Source organism: Zonotrichia albicollis, chromosome 13, assembly GCF_047830755.1.
Source record: "Zonotrichia albicollis isolate bZonAlb1 chromosome 13, bZonAlb1.hap1, whole genome shotgun sequence".
NCBI classification, from domain to species: Eukaryota; Metazoa; Chordata; class Aves; order Passeriformes; family Passerellidae; genus Zonotrichia; species Zonotrichia albicollis.
In genome coordinates this window covers 6,457,000-6,478,806 of record NC_133831.1, presented here as the reverse complement: position 1 = coordinate 6,478,806, position 21,807 = coordinate 6,457,000, and the positions used below count along the sequence as shown (strand labels likewise).

The following is a 21,807-nucleotide window of genomic DNA, read 5'->3' as shown; positions in this document are numbered from 1 at the left end:
GGCTCTGCAGCCCTGCTGCCAGGTTGTCACAGTGGTTTTTTCCTTCTACCTTCTTCCCACTTTCTTTCATTTTTCTCCCATTTTTCTCACACAAACACCAGCTTTTCAGTCCCATCTATTGCCTTGCTGCTCTTTGATTCCTTTCCCTGATCTCCAGGTTTTTAAATCATCTTCTAAGGCCTTAATTAAAATATATTCAGCTGTCCTAATTTATTCCTCCCACAATCATTTATTTGCTAGCAAGGATTGCAGGCTATTTTTGTTTGAGCTTGCTGGGACTGCTGACTTCCATGAGAGAATGTGGTGACATCTCTACACTTAAATGAATAAAAGACCAATGGATCAGATTCTTGGATTTCTATTTCTTTCCAGCTAAAATTAGTCATGACTGTTTTGCTTTTATTTCCTGAGCTCTCAAAGTATTTCAGCTGCTCCCAGATGACATGGGAGAGCACTCAGTAGTATTAATATTTACACATAAGTAGTCTAAAGATAATTATAATATTTATTAATGCAAAACAAATGGTGCTTATTTATGTGTATTTCCATATAAGTGATGCTTTCAATATTGCTAATTCTTGTAACCACAAGTTTCATGAAGAATCAGTCTTTGGATTTAGGCCTTTGTCTCTTGCCCAGATCATATGAATGATTTACAGTAAAGGGTTGGTTGGGAAAAATGTCTTCCTTGCTGCTTTCATCCCATTAAAACTCTCTTATTTTTAAAATTTAAAAAATTAATTTTTTAAAATTAAAAAATAATTATTAAAACAGCATAGAATTCCAAGAGAATTTCAATAGAGGCCAGCATAGTGTCTATTCTTTTTCAATAGAACTGGATTTGGTGATACTCTGTTTGAATTTGATAGTCCCAGTCCAGCTAAATATGGCTGTTTCTATGGGTGTTATCTAACTAAAATTAGGCAGTGGTGAACATGTTTTATTTGAAAAATATCCCATTACCCTCTTAATCCTAACCATATCTCTGACCACTTTGAAGACAATGAGAGTTCAGAATACTTGTCTTAAATACCTGTATTATCTCACCCAAAGTTAATGAGTTGTTAATTGAATGAAGAACATTGAAGGTCAAATTACTTCAGAAACCCTGCATTTATTTACTAACAGTTTTCAAATTCTAATTGTTCAGAAAAAGTGTCTCATCTGTAAACTGGTAGCTGGAAAACCTTCAATGCATCTTTGTAATGGCTTTGTTGTTGTTTATTGAGAGGGACTAATTAACTTTGATTATTGCACTAATATTATGGCACTTTGACAGTCCCTCAGATTTATGACTCTGGGAAAATAAACAAATGAAATGCAGGTGCTGGAGCAGAAAGAATAAGTTATTACTGAACTTTAATTACTTGGAGTGTGTAACCAGGAGAGAATTAGTTGATGAATTACAAGATGCTTAAAATTTACATCAAATTGTAAGCAGTCTTGAGGAAAATAAACACAAAATCCAGCCCCAAAATCAGCTACTGAAAACAAAGAGACAAAGATTAATTTGACTGATTTGCTTCTAATATTAAAATATGGATGTAAAATATTAATTTTTAGCTTATAGGTGTAACTACAGGAAGTTGTTAATTGAAAATCCTTTCCTAAAAATGAAAAAGTTTAAAAAAATACCAACAACCTCTGCATCTGATTGAGATGAATTCTCAATATGCAGCTGCAACTGTTCTGCTAGAAAGAGCTTCAAAGCATGCACAGAATTTTGTCTCCTCTGTTCCTGGGGAAAGCAAAATTATTGAAAGGAAGTTGATTTACTTTTCAATTTGGAATCAATTTAAAGAAAAATACAGCTGGTTAGGTTGCAGCCTCACCAAGCCTCATGTTCATGGTACTCAGGTAGGATTTTCAGTACAATAGTGCTACCCACTTGTTTTATGTTTTCTTGTAGATCTTTGAGATTGTATCTCTGAGCTGCACTATTAAATACAATGTTCCTCCAGTAATTTGAGGGGAAGAAATCTGATAAATATGTTCCTACTCTTCAACCGGGTTCCCAAACTTCATTTGCATGAAATATGCTCTTATAACAAAAAAACTCCAAACTCTTGACAGATGGAGTTCTAGTGTGTTTACCTGTCCTAAGTGTGGAATTTTACTATAAATTGTTGTAATTTAAGTGGTATTTCTATAAAAACATGTATATTACCAAAAGCAGTGTGTACCCTCTGCTGACTCTTCTGTGGGGCAGTATTTGGTACTCAAGGTTTAGATGTTGGACACAGAATATTTCTTTTTCCATTCTTTGTAGATACAAAAGAGTTCCACATACTTTGCAAGAAGATAATTAAAAGTGTGCAACAGAACAACTTGTTATTTCAAATTTTGATACAATTATCTAATTGATGGGCCGTATTAAATAGAACTTGAAATAAATATGGAAAAACCTGTAATTTTTAAAACCCCAACCACCACCTCTCCCAAACCACAACAAAAAAAAACCCAAACCAAATCAAACCTAGTGTAATGCAGCATTTAAAAATAAAGTACAGCGTACATAAAATAACAGTATTAATGAAAACCACCCAGCTGGGTCCCCTAGTGAGTCTGTTTGTGACATCCCTGTCTGCAATGCCACAGAGTGTCTGCAGAAACACCTCTCTGCTCTGGGCCTGCTGTACTTGGAAATCAGTTGTTAGGCAAAAAATGCAGTTTCAGTTTGCTTGTAGTGAAAGCTGAAAATCAGGTTTATAAAGACAAAATGGGATGGCTAAATGGCTTGGGAAAATCCAATTGTTAAGATTTAGAGAAAAAAAGCAGGAATAATTGGAGAAAATAAGATTTTTTTTTCAGATTAGCTGCCATTATGTTTAAAAAGCAAATGAAAACTGATCTTAACTGGCTGCTGTAGACAAGTCTAGAGAACTTTGTTTGTAACAATTTATGCCTGAAGAGCTGTTTTATAGGGGATTTGAGCCATTTGAGTGGGGATTACCCATATAAACTTGCTAATTACTTTGGTTAAGTGACATTTGTTTGCAACCTGAAGTATTCCAGTTATTTTCTTTCTAAACGATAGCAGAATTTTGCTAATATTGCAAATCAAGGGTAATTGCCTTGTGTAAAGCATTGTGACAAGTTTTAATGTGATTGGTCTGGCTGGTCTATCAAATATAATTTTTATGGAGGGGTATGGTTGATTATATTGGTGCAATCTAATGTTTATACACATGCATTTATATAGACAGAAAAAGGAAGAGAAAGTGTGTAAAGGCAGCAGATAAAAAGAGAGATCAGTATAGCTTTCCATTTGATATCTGGAAAATGAGTGTTCATGCACGATGACGTTCAATATCAATTTAAAACTGTTTGATAATTTCTTGCTCGGAAAAGAGGAAATTAGAATTCTAGAGTTATGATTCATTTTAATCAGAAAGAAATTGTCAAACATAAATCTCTCCTTGAGTAGTGAAAAGGCCTGAAAGCAGCCAAGAAAAATATCAATACTTTGCAAAGGAGGAATGATTGTTCCAATTCGTAGCTTAATTGACTTTGAGGCTTAATGAAAAACACTACACTGCTGTTTGTACACATAGTTGCTCTGACAAACATGGAAATCTATGCTCCAGGAAGAGAGGCTAGGTAATTTATTTTACATTATTATTGATATAATTTTCTAATTGAGTATGAGCAGAATGTTTGGATAAGAGTGCGTAGCTCCAGATGTTAGTGGTATTCTCAAGAAAATACTTAAGAATATGAATGAATAAAATATTTCATAAATCACAGCTTTTCTTGCCAAGAAGCTCTCATTTATTTATTCCTGTCAAATAGTCTTTGAAGTACATATTAAAAGATAAATTGTAAGTTTAATATTTCATAAAAAGTATAATGTTTCTTTGGTGATTATTCCTCAATGTTAAACCTACATTAAAGATTAGATTAAACTGTAAGAAGAACATTTGACTTTGCTTTTTAAGTAGAGACTCACAAGGTAGAGATGTGACAAGAGAAGAGAGAAAAGCTGTGAAGAAAACCAACCAAACAAACATGACTCCTTGCTGTATTCCTTTCCCCTGAAGTATTCTTCACTGAAGGAGTGATTTATATTCTTGCTGATTAAGTAACTGAATGAAATTAAAACCTGATAAGTGAGTCTTTGTATTCCAGTTGTGATCCTGTGAAGTGCAGAAAGAGAAGAAGCAAACTGGGCATGTTTGCCAGTCCATGGGCAGCAGTTTTCAGTTTTCATGTGGTCACTGTGTGTGTTTCCCCCTCAAGGAAGGGGCTCTGTTTTCCCTTAAAGTGTTTGGTCTCCACTGCTGTCCTTGGTTTAGAATTTTTTGCAAACCTCCTCATGGTTAGTGACAGGTTTCCATTTATGGGAAAAGCTGGAGACTGCCTAGGAGATGGCTTTGGAGATGTAGTTAATGCTGACCAAAACCACAGTCTGTTAGTACAGAATGAAAGGGTTCTAAGTGGTGCTGAATAAAAGCTCTTAAAAATAATCCTCAAAATAGGATATATTTCAGAATACCCTACAAGAAAAGCACATGAATTTCTGTGACTATTACTTCCAATATTCTGTTATTATTTTGTCTTGTTTCAAAGCAGGATATCCTAAACTCTGTATTGCTGGCTCACATGCTATCACAGTGTAATATACACTTAGAAAGGCCTGCAATATGGACATATTTCATTTTCCAGTGGTTGAGCAGTGCCCATACTGAAGAATCATGTTAAAGGGAGTTATCCAAACCTTGCTGTGGGGAAAAGGCCTTGCAGGAAGGGGCAGGATCTTGTATTAAGTGAACTGGTAATGCAATAAAAAAAACCTGCATCAACTTGTCTCACTTGCAGCTGTGGACACTCCAACTAAAGAATTATTGCCTCTGCTGAGTATAAAGCCTTTTTTTAATTCTTCAGGATGCGATCCAGATTTTTCTGAAACGAAGGGATCTTTTAATTAACTAATTGCAGTGCAATCAGACCGTATGTTACTCGTGGAGAATTGACAGTATAAACATTACCCAGTTCTGTTGCTGGCAGCAACTCATTGGGGCCAATATGAATGTATGACCAGATTTTGGCCATAATATTTAAGAATATTCAGTAAGTTTCTGTGATTAATCTGCTCATTTGAGAAACCTTAAGAGAGTGATGTGTGCTGCAAAGCTATTTTCCAAATACAGATGCTTAAAAATCCCCCCACATGAAGTTAAAAACATGGAACAGTACAATCAACATCTACATGGATGGATTGTTGAGATCTTTTTTTTTGGTACACCATAAACATATGGCATGAATTTGATTTCATTACAGATGCTGAGAAAAGGAAAAGGCAAATATTTATATTACATTCATGTTTTACAGTAAAAACACTGTTCAGTTTGTTTATACAGTTCCACTGTTACAGTTTTTATGGTTAGTAATGAAACTGCTGTAAAACAGAGTCTGAATTATATAGCAGATGTGTTAAGCCCCTAACTTTCAGGGTTGGGCATCCTCCTGAATACTGATAGCAGTTACTTGCAGAGTTGATGTACTGGCTGCAGCTGAGCTGTTTCACACTTAGATTTTCATCTGCAGTTAGCTCTGCACTGGTGCTGTATGGATACATACAACTGATAGAGTTTGATTATTTATCATGATGAATCCAGCAGCCCAGCCCTCCCAGGGTGCCCTGCCTGCTGCTGCTGCAGGGACAGGGTTTGTTCCACTGGGACATGCTGCCCTTATCAGCTTCCAGCCCCCAAACCTGAGGTAACCCTTAGACCTTGATCCCTGCCCAAATCCAGGAGTATGGGTTTCTCTGGGTCTGGATTGAAGGCACTTGAGAGAGCAGTTCACATTCAGACTCAGGTGTTTATTATTTCTTATCAGTAAAACTGCTTCACAACCCTGAGTTCTGCAGCTCTTCTTTAGAAAGCACAAAATGGCCAACAATCTCTTGTTACAAGGTCTTTTAAGACTAAACTATCCAATTAAGAGCTGACACCTGGATTATTTTCCCTTTTAACCCAATAACTGATCCCAAAGAGGCTCCAATGAGGACTTTTCTGCCCAATTATAAAATGCCACCCAAACCCATAGAGAAGAAGGAAGAAGAAGCATGAATACACTACTCTCTATAATCTATTTCACACTTCTGTGGATTCCAGTCTATCTTGAAGTCTAGGAAATGTTCTCCATGAATGAAAAAGAGAAATATTCCCAGTGCTCTGGGTTTCCACACAGGAGCAAACCCTACATCTGTTTGCACCCCAAAGCACCCAGGTATGTCTGAGTTCATAACTGTACCCAGCTGATAGGAACTGAGCACTCCCAGAGCTATCAGGTTGCAGGGTTTTTAACACAGTAAGACAATTTTCCATGGTTTCCTCCAGTAAAGATAAAAGTTGTCTTTTGAGTTGGCTTAATTACTTCTGCTCTCATAATTCTCTTCACATTCCAATATCTGTTACGTGTGTATTAAAAAAAATTTCTAAAATGTAATTTTAAAAGAAGTCACAGTATTTTACTATTCCTTAATTTTTTCCTCCAGTCAGCAGAATTTTATACATAGAAATGTTGAAGTGATCTTTTTGGTAATTTGTTTCTTTAGCACAGCCCTGCTGTTCTTAATCTGGAAATGTGAGTCACAAAATCCCTACCATGCCTAAAGCTTTATAATAATACTACTTAAATGCAGTTTGAGCTTTTTAACAAAAAAAAAATTTAAGATCCCCCCCCCCCCCCCCCCCCCAGACAGTAACAGACCTCAGGATAACCCCTTTAAAAACTGCACTTTATGCTTGGTCTTCAATTAGAAGTCACTAGGAGACACTGTGTGCTTAAATATATCACCAACCTGTCTGGGGATGTCTGTCTTTATAAAAAAGTAGATTTTTTACATTGGCTTGAGTGTAGCTTATAGGATGCAAAGTTTGGGTTTTCTTTGATAATTTGTATATTTAGTGTAACTTGGGTTTGGTCTTTTCCTGAAGCTTTCTGTCTCAGAATGTGTTTTATAAAACCTTTAATGTTGCTGACATTGGAAACTTATTTACTGTGGTACAGATAGATGTGTTCTTACATTGAGTGAGTTCTGCTGTCACTGGGAGAGGAGGAATTAAAGTGTCTGGATATATGTTTATATATTTTAAACCATCTTCACAATTAATCTGATTGTAACATAAGCTTGTAATATATTCCATTAATGAAGAAGACAAGCTTAGCTTATGGTAAATACAGTACTAAGTGTTTATAGTGCATTTCATATTTTACATGATTCCCTTTATAATTCTGCTTATCTTTTCATTCTAATTCCCTAAAGAATGTATAAAAGAACCCCTAAAGAGAGTAATTACTGCTCTATTCCTTAACCAAGGCTCCTCTTGCAAAAAGAAATCTGAGCAGCTTTTTAAAGAAGGCAGTTTTAAATAAAAATGCAAATAAGCTGCTTTGTAACCACATTAATTACCCACCTAGCCTCTTATTACCGTGTTTGTATTGTTTGCAAACACTATTTACAGTGGTGTGGAAATTACCATTCCTGGGCTGGAGGAGCTGTGCTGGTGGGTTGTGCTTTGGACCCAATTAGAGTGAGCCCTGTCTGCAGCGGGCTCGGGGGAGCAGGAATAGCCTTGCGCTGTCAGAGCAGGCATTAGCTGGGCTGCACAGCCCTGCCTCGTAATTATAGCCCTGCTCCTCTTCTGCCTCTGCGTGCCTGCCGCTCTCTGCATGCTAAAACCGCCTCACTCATGATTTAATGTGCGCTCTGATCGTTGTTTTCTGTGGAAGTCGTGGTAAAATCTGGTGGGTGCTTTTTGTCGCCAGATTCGTTCTTTGCTTTAATTTTATAAGAAGTAAACAAAAGACTTTTCGTAAAAGACAATATTTTGTGTTCAGGATGTTACGCATTTCCGTTAATCATATTTTCACATTAATCCCTCAACTTTATTAGTTTATTTCATCAGCAGGAGTGAACAGGGTGGGCTGTCTGTTGGTATTGCAGGCAGTGTTAGTGGGCAGTGATTGTAGCTCTCCCAGCACACTGAAGAAACAGAATGCTTCATAACAAAACACACTCCCACTTGTCAAGTGCAGTGCACACTTGTTGCTAACCTGGTGTGTGTTGTGTTCTTGTCTTGGTTTTCCCTATCACAATTCTAAAATGGGCCTTTACCCTAAAAATTGCTCAGAAAATAAAACTAAAGAGGTGACTCAGCATTCATGTCTTTGGACTTATAAATGTTTTTCAGATCCCAAAGAATTTGATTTGATGGGTCATAGAGCCTGCAATGTTCAGAATCAGTTCTTTAAGATTTGTTTTCTTAAGCTTGTAAGCAGTCTATCAATATGGTTAATGAATCTTCTGAAGTACAGAAATATATTTTGGTTGAGCTCAGCGCGGGGAAGAAAAAGGTAGAGAGATTATTTTTTCCTGCTTGTGGATCTGCAGTGCTGTGACAGGGTGATAATGTTTAAAAGAATCTTGATGATAAACCTAAAAATCTTAAGGTCTTACTGTGACACTAGATGTAGTAGAGCAGGAAAATAGTAACTCCAGGATGGTGTAGTACAACTGCAGAATTGTTATGCATTAAAAAGAAAGGTGAAAAAAGAATAAAAAGTGGTTGCAGGATCACTTGCAGTTTTAACAGTGACAAGGGACTAATGTGAGGGCATCAAAAGAAGCACTGACTTGTTTCATGATCCACAATAGCTTATAAAACTGAAGATAATTATCAGGCTTATATGACTACAGAGCAGCATAAGTGACATTAAACAAGCATAGCTGGAACTCAGCAGGAATGCAGGAGGTGTCTTGAAAACAGACTTGCTGAGTAGAGTGCTTAAAAAGTGCTAATAATTTATGTGATTGTCAATTATATTTGTAAACCTTGTATTACTATAAAGCCAAAGCATCATACTTTTTGTTTAATTTACTGTCCTTTCTAATTTCTTCTCATTTTTTAATTCCCTTTTGTCTTAATAATCACCTTTGGAGGTGTTGTGCTAAACTTGTTCTTTCCTCTATATCATTGGGGGTCACTGAGACAGAGTATTAACTTCAACAAGTAACTTTGCTTATAATAAAAGCATGGGATTAATGCAGCAAAATGAGCATTTGGGGGTAGATTTTTAAACTTTGTTTTTACTAAAGCAAAGCAAAATAGGCTTTGAACCAACTTTGCAGTCAGTGAGCACAACTGAAGGGACTTGAGCTCTTAGACATCAGAGAACCCTTGAGAGTAGGTGGGAAAGAAAGCACAAAATCCAGTTTAGGGAAAGTTTCGGTCTGCACCTGTAGTCTGCTTTGGGTGCTGAGATGTTCTCAGGATGTTACTCTGCTGTTTGGAAGGAGCTGCACACTGCCTGCAGCTGCAGAACAGGACATCAGGAGATCTGGAGTGGTGCTGACCCTCTCTGTGGCATTTATGCCTTGTGCGGTCAGGGAGATTTAATGTTTTCCTGAGTTACACCAGCTTATAAATTTTAGGAACTGTTCATAAATGTCGGCATGTTTAACATGTTATGGCTACAAACAAAGACATGAGTGTATGTACTCATTTCTAATTAATTTGTGCAATTATGTTTTATAATCTAGGTGTTTGCAAAGCAGAACATAGTACACCCCATTTACTGTCTGCTGTAGCTAATAAAAAATAATAGAATGAAATAAATCTTGAAACTAACTTTAATTGTAAGTATAGATTAGTTGTAAATTGTATCTTTGTTATGTTTATTTTTAATTCTGCAGTGTTGCAGGTTTGTAGAGCATCCCAATTAGTGTAGTTATTCACAGTAATGATGAGTTAATTGCTGTAAATGCTGAGTGGTATTTCAGTGACAATTTAAATACAGTACTGAGATACTTTTTAAAAATGTAGGACTGGAAATAAAGGGAAAAAGGAAATGGTGGCAATAATGAGACTGGTTAATTTTATAAAGATTTTTTTCAACATTCAAAGTGATAATCTGGGTAAGCTGATTAAAAATATGTGAAGAAGAAAGAAATGCAACATTTAAAAATAAAATCTTGCCAACTCAGCTAATACCATTATAAATAAGAACACAAACGAGGTAACACAAACTGTGTATTTCACCATGCACTTAAGTATTAATTAAGAACATTTGATTGAGCTCATCTGAAATGGATTTCTGTTTTTGCAATGCTGTTTGTGTTTTCCTGCCAAAGCCTCTCTGGCTTCCAGCTCATCCTGTGCAGGCTGGGAGCCCTCCCTGGCCGTGCTGCTGCTCTGCTGTCAGTGTCAGGTGAATTCTGTGAATGTTTAAAGAGAAGAAAGTGCCTCTAGCTTAAGAGAGGAGTGTTTTCCCTTCTGATGAACTCTAGCAAATCCCCCCACTTGGAAAGCTGTGGAGTATACCTGTGAGAAAGGAGCTGGTCCTTGTGTTTCCTTGAGCATGCACGCTATGAGAGATATTAATAGCTTCCTTCAGCAGTGTCCCACTTAGAGAAACTTTGAAATGAAATATTTCATTCTGTCCTGGTTAAATTAACCTTACGTTTTCCTCTGAAATGGCATGACTACCTAGAGAAAATTTGAAGTGTACTATGTACTTTCACACGGCAGGGGGGAAAATGGTATCCAGGGTAGTATTTATGCATTAAATATTTATTTTCCAATTTAGGATTGGTTGAGTGCAGATTTGGTAATGGAAACTGGTGCCATGTACTTCTCTGTTTGATGACCTTCTTAAATAATCAGAGAAGTATTACAACTCCTTGAGATATTGTGGCATAAGTGATAAGATGGATTTTTACATGCAAAAGACTTTATAAAGCATCAGCAGAAATCTGTTCCTTTCAGTTCTAAGAATGGTGCAGTAAAGCAAAAGCTCTTCCACTCCTTTTAGGGAGTTTTTGGAGCCTTTCCCCACACCAGGAATTCACTGAGGGAATAAAGCTGAGAACAACAATGCACAAACCTGTAAGTCACAGACATTCAGGTTCATCTGTTTGGTCCTGTCCTGACAGAAATCATTACGAGTTTGATAGATTTATTTATAAAGACTTGCTTCAATATTTAAAGTACATCTATTCCAACATTCCTCATTTCAAGCTCGGCTGTGGATCAAGATGAAAGAAAAATTAAATTGTATATTGAAGAGCTGTTAATTGAACTGCACTGCATTTAGCAAGGGAGCATCAGCTTCAGGCAGTCAATACTACAGAGAATTTTTAATGTACTGTATCACTAGATTGTCAGTTTGTATTGGAGAATGCAAACAGACTGCTTCGACTGATGATAAAGCCCTGGAAACTTCTAAGTTGTTGAGGGGAGAAAATGTTATTTTGCTTTGATATATTGTGACAAAGGTGTTGATGGAAGCAGGAACAACATTTTTTTAGGTGAATATTATTTGAATATCAGATTCTGATTTTAGTGGGTAAAGATTGGGTAAAAATCACTACGCTGATTTTTCTTTATGGGAGAAAACCAAGTTACTCAGAACTCTTGGACTGGCACAAATGGTACTTTACAATTTGAGCAGCTCTGAAAGTCTCATTTAAAAATATTAGTTCTCTCCAGATATAATTCTAAAAAATAGCATATCAAAAAGCTTTAGAAATGCTTTAGAAAAATGTTATCTCTTTTTCCTTAGGCAGTGTTAATTTCTTTTGTAGTTAATCTTTTGCACTGGAATTTAGTGCATTTATAGTTAAAGATTCTTTTTAACATCTGAATTATTTAAGCACGTCTTCTGGGGTAACATGGTCTGTTTGGTGTTAAGTATGAAATACTTTTTATTTCATTTTCTTCACTGATAAAAAGGAAATAACTAGAGGCATTTGTAGAACCAGAACAGATTTAGGACTGTGGTGTTAGATTAAAGATGTACTATTCTAAGACATAGCCTGTTACAGTTGTCATACTTTGGGATAAAATTCCTCCTTTTGGTGTTCCTTACAGGGCTTAAAGTTCACCTTCAGAAAAAGCAAAGCAAGTCTGAAACTTGTTAATAATTTAAAAATGTCAGTCTGTGGTGTTTTCCATAAATGTGGTAGGTCTCAAGGAAGTGGTAAAACTTAAAAACTCCATATATTGTCTTGTCTCTTGAGCAGAAAGGTCTTTCATAGAGGTTGGGTTTAGTCTGGTTCTTCTGGGTGCCTCTATGGCATCTGAGGAGACTGGGAGTAGCTTTTTTGTCAACACAAATATTATGCAGTAGAAGAGAATTTTCATTTGTATAAAGGAATTAATTTCATTAGTATGAAAACATTAATGCTTCAGAAGACCTCATTTCCCCATGGTACTGAAATCTCACCAAACTGGTGAAAGTCTTGCAACTCCAAAACCAAAATAGAAGAACAAAATCCGCTCTTTGTAAGTGCCTGACTTTGCTTCTTAATTTTGGTGTTCTACAGACAAACGTTGTGCAGAGCTGTGAGGTCAGAGGAATTTAAACAGATTTAATCCTGAAGCTGCTCTCCCTGCTAGGATGGTGTTGCTGGAGCCAGAATGGATGTTGCTTACATGCTGTCAACCTACTGTTGCATTTTCCAAATTTTTCTAGTGGTTTCCCCTTAGTAAAATCTGGGAATATTTCTCACCACGAGAAAAATTGCAAGAAGGGGGGGTACTGCATGTTCTGAATATCCTGGTATTTTGCCTTAGGTATCAAAAAGTTAAGGTCTAGATCAAAGGTGTGCATTTGATTTAAAGAGTATCCTGTAAACATTTGAACTTAGACTAATGTGCTACTGACTATATCTTTAGAAATATTACAATTAGTGAAATGCTACACTTAAGCTGTACAAAAATCCCTTAATTCATATTAGAAGGTATAATTTTAATAGCTAAAATACTTGTATGCAATTCAAGTTAAAGTCATTTTGTTGTATGAATGTTACTTTGAATATTTGCTTGAAACAGTAATGTAGAGCAACATATTCAGTGGCTTTGCTACACTTGTCTGAGACAGTGTTTGACAGCATGAATACATATGGTAATGTTCAAGAATCCTTTACATGACAGCTTGACAATCAGACTAATTAAGATAATTCTCCAAAGCTCTGGTAAATGCCATATATCAGAGGTCAGCTTGAAATCGTGCAGGAATAAACTAAAATTCTTCAATTTTATTTTTATGTGGGTGAATCCTGTATTGTCTGTGAAACGGGTAGTTGTCTGGTACGAGGGCATGATTCTGAGAGCCATTGTAGCAGATTTAGTGTAGGATACATAGATAAATCCATTAATATAACTGAAAATTTGTAAAAAAAAATGCAATTGTAATGGCCAGGAACATGAGGTCTTCACAATGAGTTCTGTTTTATTGTTGCAAGAATGGAAGCTTTTTTTCTGTGGAGCAAGGTTAAGTTGGGTGGCTTCCCTGTGACTCTACGGTAGTTAAAGTTTAAATGTTAATAAGCTTCGAGAAGATGTGTGTGCATGTTTCCTTTTTTTTTTTTCTTATTAGACTACCAGATAATTTGTGCAAACTCCAGGCAATCTGATTAAAAAAATGGTATATTTCCTGTTTCTTTATGCACTGTGTAGCTGCATGAGGCAATATCTTTAAAATGTAAAAAAGCCTACAAAATGCACAGTCTGATAACAACAACAAATCTAATCTAAAGTGACAACTGGGAGACTTTCCCAGACGTTTTTCTCTTTAATGTAACATGACTTTAAATTGATGCAGCCCCTCAGTGATTGAAAAACTCTCAGAGCTTGTCTCCCATGATTACATTTCTGATCTGTACAACTTAATTTTTTAACTCGGTGAATCTCACTTTTGCGAGTGAGCAGTTTGTCTCTGTTTTGAGAGGGGGAGTCTCATGGAGGCATAAGCAATGGAAAGCAATCCTGTGAAAATTATATTCCTGATAGTCATCCTGGCCAGAAACTTGGACTTGTTCTTTCTCTGAATGATGCAGAAGTCAGGTGGTGGGTAAGGCACTGAATTGAGTTCTGGTTTATACTTACACAGTGAATTCAGTGTTACATTAACAGAACTAAGAGTAGCCAAACTTTGGGTAACTTTCCCCCTCTCTTTGTTACAACATTTTAAATCTGCTTAAGGTACTTATTATCTTCAAATTTGGTTCTCTCTTTTTAAATTTTTTTAGAAATTATTTTTGAGTTTTATTGTACTGGCATGTGTTACACACTATCTTAAGCAAACAAACAAGCATAAAACCCTGTTAGGGTTCCTGAGATGCTTTATTGTGAAACAAGTCACTTCAGATTTAGTAATGAACTGAAACTGTATATTATATAGAGGGAAGATATGAAGGATAAAATGACAATATTTTTAATCATTATTCCAATACAAGTTATATTGACTTCTGGGTTTCTTGTTATAATTTAGGTAATTGATTGTAAGACTTTAACAGATCTACTTACTAAATGTGAAAGAAGCATCTCCTCTTTGCTCAAGGACACTTTTTAATGTTTTCCTGTCCCTACTGCAAACCTCAGCCTCTGGGCAGGTGGGGCAGCACAGTCAAGGCAAATATTGGGGCTGGGTCTGCCCAAATGGGATGGAATGAGGCACCTGCAATTGGGAATGTGGGCAAGGAATGGTGCTGGAGCTGAAAGGAGAGCAGGCAAGTGAAGCAGGCAGCACATGGGAAAAGGACACATTAGAAGGTCAAAACACTCACTTGATACTGGCCACAGGTTTTGTTTGGAATATAGCTGGAAAACCAAGAATTGGTTTGTGACTTCCATAAATGGTTGAAAATTGCTTTTGTTTCATAACCCTCACTTTATCCCAGCTTTCTCTTGATATATTTCTAGTACAGAAGTACATAAATTCTCATTTACCTTTAGAAATGTATAAAGATTGAAGAATGATATATGTATAGCAATACTTTATAATATGTATAACTGCTCCTGGACCTGTTTTCTAGATCTGTGTGCAGGAAAAATGGTCATGTGTAAGAAGAAATGTCCTGTGGTCAGTTTTGTAGTACAAATTCTAAAAATCTGTTATTTATTTCTTCATTGCTTCTCTCAGAAGTAGAAAATTATGCCCATGGGTAGATGCAGTGGTTGGTTGATATCAGCTGGAAATAAAAAGAAATAAAAGCCTTTGAAATGTAGTGGCTGTGTTTTATATCAGTGATGCATCAAACTGTGTTGTACTTATGAGGTTGTGCCTGACTTATGCCGGGGCAGAGAAATTGAGGTTTCAGAAGACTGTGGATTTAATCCATAAAAGAGTGGACAATATGCAGGACAGGCAACAGGCACAACAGATAAACTTTCTGCAGGAGGAAGCAGTGAGGTGAATGTTGTAGTCCTCAGGAACATTTCAGCTGCCTTGATTAAAGCTCTGGAGGTGCTGGAGGGAAGAAAATGGAATAACAGTTCTTTTGTAACATCAAAGTTTTGGAATAGTGCAGTAGAATGTAAACCAGATGAAAATTTAAGATATCAATTTAATATATTTAATATTATCTTTTCCATAAGGTTTAGTAATCAAGCATTTTATTTGACACTTCTGTTGCTTGAACAAAAAAAGATCATTTGTGATCATAGATAATTTTGTGATCTATGTCTTAGGGTGTATGTTCTAATGATGAGGATTTCAATCTTGATTTCAGATCCTTCCTTTAGTTTAGTTTGCAGATGAGAGCAGGTTGTTTCTGCTTTAAGATTGTGAGTTTCATTGATGGAAAACCAATGAGACTGTAATATTCTGAAAATCAATAGCCCTGATAGTGATCCCGGTCAGCAACCAAGATCCATCCAGGAACCATAACCTACTTGTAAGAGTATTATTTCATAGTACAGCTAAAGTTAATTAATAGAGCCATCAGGACAGTGGTAAAACTGCCAAAATGGTCGAGTCATTGGCCAAAATACACATGGATCTAGAGACTTCCTGACAGGCATCCACAAACACCTGGAAATTATAGCCATGCAACCATATCAGAGTGCAAATCTGTATTACAAACTAGTCAAACCACTTCATCTGTTCAGTTGTATAAATCTGGTGTCCATAATTCTCAAGAAATTTGTTACCAAAAAAGTCCAGTTCTGTTTGTAAGAAAGTAGCAAAAACTTTGCCATCTGCAGAATGATTTTTCAGGATCACTACTTTTTATTTTTTTCTTAAGATAAAGTAAATATGTTCTGTTGTATTTAATTTGTTTGAGAAATTGAACAATTCACTATTTAATTGGCTTTTTTTCTCTGTGACTTCTGCTTTATTTCAGTATTAGCTGTTCTCTTCCTGTTGCCAGTTTGTTAAAGCTCCATTCTGGTAGGGAAAAGAGCTGAGGAATCAACATTGCATGTCAAGTAGTTCAGTCATGTCTTTGGGATCTGATTCAAATCATGTCCAGTTCATGGATTGGACTCGTGGAATCCATATTATATGGAGCTGGAATGGATTTATTTTTCTTCCTGTGCCAAACAACACTGGAATTATTTGCGATTTTATTTTATTCTCTTTCCATGCCAACTTCTGGTGGACGGATATGTTCAGGGAAAATGAATAATTGTGGTTCTTACCTTTATGCCTATCTCAAAGTCCCCCACAGTTAAAAGAGCTCTTAGCAGAGCTGTTTCTGGTGGTGAGCTGATGCAGATTCTTGCACACAGATTTTCTCCATCCTGTATCAGCAGCCTGTTGGGTTTGCATTCTGAGACCTCACCCAACTCATCTTTACCAAGGTGACTGTGGGTTTATCTGGATTCACCCTCCAGGATATTTTTAATTAGATATAAAGGAGTGAATATATTACTTTAAGTTATTTTGATGAAAGAATTCCTGCACTGTCATTAACAATGAGTTAAATGAGCTAAAACTTCCCTCTAGTTCCCTCTCTTTTGATGAGGAAACAAAGCAGTTCTTTGCATGATTAAGATTTGTGGTATCACGCCTGAAATGAGAAACCATAATATATACTTTATAATTTGTGTAGGTTTGTTTAACTCCTACATGACCACTCTTCTTTTTGTGCCTATTTTTACAGCTGGTTTTGTTATGTTTTCCTTTGATTGAGACACTGACATCATAAGTTTATCTCTGGTTTTATTTTTCCTTTATTGCTAAAAAGGTTTATTGACTCCTTAGGCACCTCAAAAGGAGTTGACACTGACAATTCCTGAGGCTCTTTAGAAACTTCAGATCTGGTTGGTTTTAGACCCATTAAACTCAATATGAATTTTTGATCTTAGTGATGATTAAAACTTACAGCAAGGTGTGTGAAAACATGTGGAAAACCTCAGGGCAACAAGAGTAGCCCTTCAGTCATTTGAAGTGTGCCAGGAGTTCAGAAAGCTGATTTCCAGTAGCAGTTTTACAGTATTTTACTGACATTACCATGTAGCAGCAGTTTGAACAACAGACACAGAGAAGAGAAGCAATACAGGTTATTTGCTCTTGGAGAAAGATGATTATTCCAGTGAAAAAAGAAAGGGATTAAATTTTGTTGTTGATAGAGCTCTTTGCTGAATCTCAGAATATATTATTCTGTAACAGCATGGTTTGAGTTGTTGACCTCTTCAGTATTTCTAATTGTTTCTGCAATAATACCTTCTCACAGAGTTTAGGCAAAAGAGCTCTCCATGCCAAGTGTCATCTGCCAAATGAAATTATCAGATGGTCTTTAATATGTTGAGACATTTTATAAGAAAGGTGTAATCATTTGCCTTATGGATTTTAAATTGTCTCCATTCTAATCTCAACCTTGCAACCATGGAAAATCATTAAATATTGCAAGATTCAGAGTTTTCTCAGAAATGTTGCAGATGCATCATTACATCCATCTTTTTTTTTGTGAATGGAAATTGATTCCTGTATCTTGGAGCTTTGGGTTCATCCTACATCATTTTGAATGGTTGTTTTGGAACAACTGAGGTGCAATATTTGGGATCAGTGGGTTGTTGACATGGGATATTTCCTGTTGGCTCTAATTCAGTCCTGAGCACAATAAAAAGCAGCATAATTGGCTTGAACTGTGGGTCTGAAGATGGCAGGTTATTTAAAATATTGGGTAACACAAACTGGAGCACCAGTACCTTAAGAGTAGCAAAGGTGCATATTCTGCTAAATAAACTTCAGTAATTACTTTAGGGGTTTTTCCTCTGCAACATTGTAATTTTTCTAGTTTATATTCTTCACAGACTGCTGACCACAGTGACAGTTTTGCTGTTCTTGTATAAAATAGCTCACACATGTGTGCACCTGGTCTTCATTACTGTTGCATTGCATATATGGTAATGGCAGAATGGGAAATTTTCTTTTCTGATTTCTGCTGATGACGCCTTGTTTCAGGCACAGCACTTTACAAATACATTGTTCATTAAGTGTCAGTATCCATTAAGCAGCACTAACAGGCAAAAGGACTGTACAAAACACTCTCATCATTTCCATAACAAGAAAGTATTTACTGTAAAAGACGAAAAAACCCCAACACACCTGCTTTAACTTTTTTTGAGCTGTCAACAACATGAACATTCATGTTTTACCTTATTAAGGCAAATATATTTGCAATAACAAGGCATAAATATGTAAAAAATCCCTTTGAAAAGTGTTATCCCCCATAAAATTAGACTCATATACTTATGAGTTTAAGGTACTGACTGAACAGAATAGGAACACTGAAAACCTCACTTCTAAAAAGTTAATCTTGAAAGTATAATTACAGATGTGGTGATTGAAATCTATTTTTTGCTGAGCTCAGTTTCATCTTGTGGTATGCTATGGCTAATTTGACCTACTGCATTTTAGAAAATCTTTATTCCCACTGATTCTGGCGTTTTTGCAGACATTTTTGCCAGACACGTGTGACTGTGAGAAGTTACCTCCAAACCTCCAGGTCACACATCAAACAAAGGCGGCACTGAGGAGCTGCCTGGCTGGCTAAAGCAGGGAAATGTGGGGACCCCTTGTCTCCAGAGGGATGACCACAATTCCTGGATCCATAGGGCAGCTCCTCACTCCCAGAGAGGAGCCCTGGCTGCAGTTTTTAGGCAGGGCTGGGTTTGCTCTCTGTTCCATGCAGAGATGAGTGGTGCTCCAGCCACAGTTTCTGTGTCACCACGAGATGTCACTCTTCTGTTAGAAAAAAATCTATCCAATGGCATGAATATCTGTAAAATAAATTAAAGAGCCCTAAAAGGTGAAAATACAGGAATTTAAGGAAGAATATTCTTTAATGTCTTCAGCTGGATTATGTTCTGTTTAAGTAGGGACAATGTACAGGAATTAACATCACTGTTTCCAGGTTTGTTAGTGTTCTAGTTTTTCAAGCTGGAGAGGCTGTAACAGGATTTAATTACTTTAAAAGTCAGCAAATATTTGGGCTTGCAACATGGCAGCTGAGATGGATCAGTCGTTGTTGTAATCTTATTTATAAAACTAGAAGTTGCTTAAATATCTGTGTCATGCATCCTTGTGGAGAGGGGAATGTGCAAGTCCCCAGTGTCTGTCAGGCACTGTCCCCACTGCCATGGAGCAAGAGTGACATCCTGTGGGAAAGGTTTAAAAGGGACACAAACAAAAGCCTGGAGCCATCCTGGACCCGGCTTGGATTTGGCCATGGCGTCTTTTTATGTTTTTAATCCAGCATCTCAAAAGCAAATTAATATCTGTTGTCAGCTGTGATTAGAACATCACAGGTTTCTGTGCTTTAGTTTACACTGTTTTTGGGGTCCAGAATTATTGATTTGCATTGCAGGAGTGCTCATGTTTTACTTTGATCAGAGCCCAAAAATTTAGAGCTTTGTAATACAATTTATGATTATATGGTTTCCTACTGTGCTAGGACATGTTACACATGCATTTTCCTCTAAAACTAAAGATAACATGTAGGTTGTGGTATATCTTTAAATGGTATCCAAGTACTCAAATTATTTTTTTAAATTATTGTTTAAATTTAAAGTAATGAGAAAAATATTTCTTATATTTTTAGCCAAAAATTTATGTATTATATTTAACAGAAATGTGAGATCTGAACTTTAAAACCTGATTCTGATAACAGAAGTAGTGGCAGAGATTCCTGTATTTGTAACTAGATGTAAAATGATATACTTGTACAACAAGATTGCAACAGAAATTAAAGGAATTGGAACAATGTTATTGGAATGATGTGACTTTGGCTGCAGAGTAATCCCGATGCTTCTAATTTAATCTCTTTATTAGCCTTTTTTTAAAGGTATGGATTGAAAAACTCTCTGATAGTTTTAAGAAGAGAAGTAGTTACACCTTGTATTGTAATTCACTGCATGTCTTGCAGGAGGAAATATAAAACTAATATTTCTGTGCATTTTCCCCTGGTTTTGAAAATAGAGATGGATAAAATTGCAGCTCTATCCTCATGTGAAAGGATTATTTGCACATCTGTCTAAGGTTAGTACCTCCTGTGTGGTTATCAGCATCCGTCATTGTGCTTGCTGAAAAAGGGCCAGATGATGAGTGGCTCCTTGCAAGATTAACTTTGTATTGGTAGTCATTAAACAGTGGGAATTTCTACAAACTGGCAGTTTGGGATGCTGAAAGAAAGAGAAAAAAAATTGAGGAAGGAGTATTTTAATGGTTGCACATACAGCATCTAGAATAGACTGGGGCTACTGGCAACAAGTGTGGTGGAACAGTTGGTGAGCAGATGTACAATAAATAACTGTCAGGAGGTAAACTGACACCTCTGATAGCCAAAACTGTACTAATCCAGGATTAACAAAGCAGTTGAAGGAGAGGTATCACTCTGTTTTACAGCAAATTCAGTCGCTGCTGGGGGAAAGCAGCCTTTGTGTTCCAGCTGAGGGATGTGTGAGGCCCAGTGGTGCCTGTGTCCCTCTAACACTGCAGTGACACCCACAAGGCTAATTCAAACCAAATCTGCTAAATGTGGCTTGAGCCATTTTTCTGGGGCAGCTTAAACATGTCATTAACTTCAAAGAGGTGAGGGGAGGATTCTTTGCACATGCATGTGAAGGACTATAAAAGTGATTGGCAAGCTGAAATTAAATTTTGAATATTTTTGTGTAATCACCGTTAATTTGGTTTTGCAAACCCGTTCCTGGCAGATATCTGTGGGAAGCAGATGGCTAAGTTGTGTTGACTGGAAGCAGATTTTCAGATGCTTTTTACAGAAGCTCTCTATAATTGATTTGCTGGCAGATTAAGAGTTACTCATGAGATGTGTTTTGTTTTGCTCCTCTGTTTAAAAAGTATACTGTGTTAGGCAGCTGCACTTAAATTCTTGAATCAGCAAATAAAATCACTTGTGGTGAGGATCTGTTTGGGAGTATAAAAATATTTGAGAAAGACTTGAAGATTGAGAATGAGTAGCAGTAATGAGTCAAATCCTAAAGCTTCTGCTCAGATTTATGAAACATTTTTATTGAATTTTCTGTTCCAGCTGATAGAATTTCTCTGAAGACTTCAACAATTTAACTGAATACATGTGATCATTTTCATTATGTAACTCTGATCTTGTGCCTTTTGTTGTTGTTGTGGATTATTTTATCAGAGTGCTCTTTCTTTCATGTATAACCCAGTTCAAACTGAACTTATCATTCAGAGTCGTATTTTATCACTTCTGCAGAAGGAAATGGCAAAGCTAAAACTTTCTGAAATTTTCATGGATTCAAGAGGATTTGGTCAGACGGAAATGTAATAGAAAAAATTGTTAAACAGCAATTTTTGTTGTCTCTGACTCTGGGTGTCCTAAGCTTAAAACTTGTTTGAGAGTAGGAGAGCATCCCAAGGCAGTGTCATATTTTTTCATTCTTCCTTAGGCATTAGAGAGTGAGAACTCTGCCTCTGTGAATATATGGGTATAGTCTTTAATTATATATGATATATTTATTTTTGCCTCGGGATCTCTGTCACAGCTTGTGCAGGCAGGATTTCAAAATTGGAGGGGCATTGTGA

General features: G+C 36.5%; 1 protein-coding gene across 4 annotated transcripts in view; it reads left to right on the top strand.

Annotated features, from left to right (window-relative positions):
• WWOX (WW domain containing oxidoreductase) overlaps positions 1-21,807 on the top strand; it is a 474,241-nt gene that overhangs the window by 21,008 nt on the left and 431,426 nt on the right. The window lies entirely within an intron of this gene.